A 6,167-nucleotide genomic window follows, 5' to 3' on the forward strand; every position below is an offset into this window, starting at 1 on the left:
CAATTTTGATGTTGATAACAATTTTTATAACATTGAAGTTTTTACTTAAGTCTGATATAGCTTAATGATCCTGATGCCTGAACTCTACTACATGACAGAAGTCAAGGTATTGTCACATTTTGTGGTCTTAAGCAGTCATTGTGTGAGGTACATTGTATGAACTACATGTACCAGTGATTCTCCATAGCAAAGATATACACCTGACTAAAATTATGAACTTATTTTTTCGGTGACCTTGATCTATAAGAAATGACCTCGAGTCAAGAGTTATGTCACTTATTTTGGTCATAACACTCTTTGTGTGCAGTATGAATTTCCAGCGATACTCTATAGTAAAGATATGCACCTGACACAAATTATGAACTTATTTTGTAAGGAACATTGAACTTGGCCAAATGGCCTTAAGTCAAAAGTCATATTTTGGACAGAACGATCTTTGTGTGAAGTATTAACTTCCAGTGATTTTCGTTAGGAGGGTGTTGGAATTAAAGTATTTGAAGCCGAAGTCGTTTTTGGATTTACATCATTTATTGCAAAACAGAAGGCAGCCTATAAAAATTGCAAAACAGAAGGCAGCCTGTAAAATTACAAAAAAATTATAATTATATGTATTGACCTATTTTACAAAGTAACTTTTAAAAGTATCTTACATTGATGTCACATTATATGCACCAAGATACATATTAATAATGTAATCAGTTATACAAAATATTGCTAGGACAGGTCTGGGTCATGTGCCCGCCTTTAGTAACTATAAGCGCAAACGGAAGGCTCTGCATAATTTTTGACATAAATTACATCTACGGTAGATATTATATAGAACAGTGGGTGGAGTAGTACAGTGGGTGGAGTTCTATTGACTATTGCAGAGCCTTCGAGCCTTTTGACATAATTTACATATATGGTAGATTTTATATAGAACTGTGGGTGGAGTTGATTTGTGCTAGTATCATCACCCCCCTCCCTACTACTGCCTACACGCCAAAAGAGGAAGTCATCACAGCTGCGGTTGTTGAATACACCAACCACAGAGTATACATGGGGGCGTTGGAGGAGGACAAACTCACTTCCTGCAAAACGCCATTGGGAAAGATTGAGGAAAACTTTAATATTACGAAAATAAATGCAAATTTTATTGCCTTGAATAAGAAAGACATTCAAAAATTTGGCAAAAATGAAAAACAGTTTCTTATTTTGTCCTTCTTTGTGCCTAATTAAGGCCTTAAAATTAATTATTGACGATGAAAAATGTTAATTCATCACGAAGAAAGAATAAAGATAAACAAGAAGATTTAAGGTAAGACGTGCTTATAATATGTTTGAACCTGACAAACTATATTGTATATAAATGCACCATATACATGCTGCATTAGGTATAACAGTATATCATATTTATTACAAGATATTGTTTAGAAATTATTTTGGTTGAAACCTTGCACTTAGTTCAGTAGGAAATTCAATACATTTTAATAAATATATATTTCTGCATAAATTATAATATAACACACAGTAATGTGTAATCATATCATGTTCTTTCAATTTAATTCTCACAATTAATGTCATTTAAACAAAGCTGCTTTTACGTTTTGGAGTGATGAAATAGAAATTTCAATTTTAGACCTCAAAGGTGATTACCACAACGAATTATTTTTGTATACTTAAGAAGAAATAAAACAGAAAAATATCAGCTTGAAAAATAACTTTTACTGGAAAATTAAACCAACGAAAAAAAACCCGGGGCACGATCCTCCCAGCGGGCATGTCCTCTCTCTCCTTGACCCTCTTTCCACCCTCCGTCCATGGTCTCCTTTCCTTAGGTTGTCTCTTATTTCAACCAACAGCGGTATAACTCTAATGATATCCTTAATATTTTAAAACAATTATTTGATGAAGTTTGATTCACACCACTAGGTTAAGAAACTTGTTGGTATCATCGTTTATCATCAGCACAAACAAATCAATAACTTTACTACTAAAATCCACTTTCAGTTGGCATTGGATAGTCAGAAACAGTTGCTGTGCTGGGACTTTTCTCATCAACTGTATCATCAAACTCTAGAGAAGTGCTGTCATCCTCCTTATTTAGACTCAAAATCTTGTTGCTATTTTCTAGCAACTTTTTCTATATCATGTTCCCCTTCATTTTTATTATGTGAAGCCCCCTAAGTATCTGATGCTCAATTGTCTCTAAGTAATTAAGTGACTTTTTGATATCTTCCATTATAACTGTAAAAAAACAGAGCTAAAAAGTTAAATGTAAATATATTTTGATATCTGAAAACTTTTCTGGTTTCAGAGGAATAGCAATAAAAATCATTTTGAACACAAAACTTTACAATTACTGTACACGTATTATATATATATATGACATTTAGATAATCAGAGAGCTGGAGAGAAATGGTTTTAAAAAACACATAAAGTAAAGAAAAGGTTGTGGAAAGGCCAAAAAAACCGAAAAATTTAACAATTATTTTATTGGAAGTGGAACGAAATGATTTTCAAGAAAAGCATGCAGCTACCCGGAAAATTAGTTCCCTTTAAAACTAAAAAAAAAACAGTTTAAAGCTGCGTGATCCAATTTTATATCGAATTTTCTGAATGGTTTTAAAAATGGTTATACTAAGTATTTGTATAATAAAAGATATTGCAGTAGTTTTCCTATATCTATCATAGATTAAGACATTTCGTCGGGACAATGCATCTTATGGTGTATAGCACATCATTTCTAAGGGTGAAATTGATGGTTTTGTCTCCCCGGAAGTTAGTACACTCAGAAGAGATGGAGCTCTCCGCTGGGTCCCGTAAGACGTAGTTGCCGCCTCTCCGACCTGAGGATGCAAAAAAATTTGCGTATAATAATGTAATGCAATATTATAAGTCTTATAAAGGGAAATCCTTATCCCATTTGCTTCTGTGGCGGTGTCCGGCATGTTCAACATGGGTGGGTTGAATGAGATTTTTCAGGTTATAATTCTATTCTGTTTCAAGCTGATATTTTTAGCTGTTTATTTATTTATTTACTCATTTTAGCCGGTATAGTCCTATTTTTAGATTATCTATAATGGTTTGATAGAGAGGAATTCAAAGTGAATTTGAAGCGTGAATCACTGATTGTGGTGACAAAAACATACACAGATAATCTATGCATTGCCCCAACACATGTTCTCATTCTAAAAAATCAAAGTTTTAAAATTTCATACATAAAAGGTATGTAATTTTCATTCCTAAGGGAGACAATTTGAAGACATAAATATTAATGAGAACAGTGTCACATGGCATTTAGCTCATGAATAAAGTGTACGTGATTTCTCCATATGAGGCCAGTACTGCATCGATTAATGACACATCCAATCATATTGAGGTTTAATTTAACAGAGACCTTCCAATGTTTCTCTATAAGAAAGATATCAAATTAATATGTTCTTTTCCTTCTAATGACTTTGAACTTGCATAAATGACCTTAGGTCAAAATCATGTAGGAAATAACAATTTTACTCCATAGAAAAATGGATCGAACACAATTGCAGACAGACGGACGAACAAGGTGACTCTCATGTTATAGAATATACCACCAATCTTTGTTTGCAAGGGGAGGGAGTTACTGATTGTTCCACTTACATGTTTAAAAATTAAGATTAGCTAATCCTCTAGAAGATCTTACAAAACTTACCATATTTCCTCAAAAATCTGTGTTTAATGGCTCAATACGATTTTTTTAGGATGGTTCACAACTCATCAGTTTCAGCAATTAATTTAATTAAGTTTGTAAAGTAATTAATTTCAGCATATTTTACTTGCTTTTATGTACATATGCAGATAAATACATAGTCTTTTTAATGTTAAACAATAGTCTATAGCTAAATGTATGCTTGCTGTGGTTTCAGATGTTGATCACAGTTTTTGACAAAACCCTTATTTATAGGTGTGTGTGTGTGTATATATATATTATGGTGTCGTTTACCTTTATTCCAACGTGTGCATATTTTGTGACGTTTTACATTGGTGTTGCGTTTTGTGTGTGTATGTATACATGTATATTCTGTCAAATTTTAAAACCAAATATTTCCCCAACACATCTAACGTTTATAGATTTTTCACTTACATACCTCAGACTAATTTTAAACACCCTCATCAGCCAAGTAAGATGAAATAATGTGGTCTAAAGGTGACTTGATCCCAATGTGAATTTAAAATACTTCACTTTCAAAGGTTGGTTAGAATATTTATAGGAAAATATTTGAGGCAATATCCATGGAAATGCAGTTATGCAGCTAATAATATATGCATATTTATATGTACACTATGGAGGAATATTTAAACCGTCGTGTCATCACACGTGTACTCACATTGTAGATCTAGCTCTTTCATAATTCACAATAATATATCAAAATCTATCTCTTTTACAGAGGGTGTGTCATTTTTCGTTCAAAATTTTATGTGTCGATAAAATGACGTAGCAATGCACAAGAACTGGTAGCACGCCACTACCGACTCTCGATTTTGCTTAACAGTTACAACTATCGTTTATTGCCTGACGTCATTACGTCAGGCATATCTAAGGTTTAAAAGTCAAATGCACTTAAAATGAAATTACTTTGTAGAGGCGATATCCATTTGGAAAGTTTTCTGATGTGAAGGTGACGAAATTGTCCGTCAGAGTCTTCTGGTAGATCTCGGAATCCATTTCCCGGTAAAGATGCAAATGCTTGTTTTGCCTTTGTAGGAGATACCAGCCCATACATTAACCTAATGGGTGAATAGAAATACTTTAAGAAAACAAATCGCACCTCATGATGTATATCACTTCTGACTTTTATTTCATTTATTTTCATTCAGTCTTATAATATCAATGATTTTTATTTGGATTGTCATTACATTATTCAAAAATGAAAATTAACAGTCTTCATAGTTTCCTTTAATGAACACAATGTATAAATTTTGATTTGATATATGTGTACCTTGTATGTATGCTTTGGCCTGCGAATTCTGCTGCATTTCTTCTCAAAGTCAGATGACTTTTGGTGGAAAGCGATTCTACCATTGGCACACATCTCCACACAGCTCTCGTCAACAAAGAGTACATCCCTGAACCTCTCTTTGGTTTGTAGTACATCTAGGCACCATTGCATGCAAACCTAAGAAATATAAGTTTGGTACTTATTTACTGTACATGATATAAAATCGGATACATATAAATGAACAGAATACATGCATTATATGAACAGAGTGATAAATACAACAAGTATAATAAGAGTTATGATAGAGCATTTTTGTGATATTATTTTCCGATCTAACATGGGAAAAAAGGCTTAATGAAAAACATACCGTCTTAATCTTTTGCTTATCATCTGGCAGGTTTTGTTGCTCGACTGTGATTTCCATCTAAGAGCACTGCACCTTCTCGTTGAAATAAGGGAGGTTGATGCATTTAAGCCAAATGTCTCAAACAATCGCTTCTGCAACTCCGACGCCTTAAGTTCATTTTTTTGTCCATCCACAAATCAATGAATTTCAGATGTAATTTTTTCAGTTTCACACTGGCAGAATTCACGGTCCTTCGTCGTCTGGTCAAAGAGCCAGAGCCACGAAGCATCGAAAATTGCCCTATCACTAAAAATTACCATATTTTGGTAAAATATAGGGTAGAATCTTAGCTTTCATAACTGGTTTTCTTTTTTCGATGTCTATCATCCCTTTTTATAAACAGAGTTTACAATATGGCATTGTTTTGATGAAAAATGTAGAACAGACGTCATTTTTGTTAAGTAATGTCATGAAATGATAAAACTACGTATGACTTGAATCTAATAAAAAAAAAAAAAAAAAAAAAACACAAATAAAATTATCATGTAGACATTATAATTAATTTATGAAAATAAATTTATTGATGAAAATAGCATGAAAAGCTTATTTACAATATAGTTTAAAACATATTACAGGGACCAGTGCTGAAGGTCAATATAACGGCGGTACATTTAAATATGTCGGTGTCTTAAAAGTTCTTTTTTCTGCAATTTGAAACTGCATCAAGTAATGCTGATGATGCGCAATGTATAACTGAGTATTAATCATTGAATTCTACCAATGTAATCACAAATTATTAAAAATAAATATATAAATATGACAGAGATACGGTAATTGAATTTAATAGAAATATATGTAATCTC

Source organism: Magallana gigas, chromosome 1 (assembly GCF_963853765.1).
Source record: "Magallana gigas chromosome 1, xbMagGiga1.1, whole genome shotgun sequence".
In the NCBI taxonomy this organism is placed as follows: domain Eukaryota; kingdom Metazoa; phylum Mollusca; class Bivalvia; order Ostreida; family Ostreidae; genus Magallana; species Magallana gigas.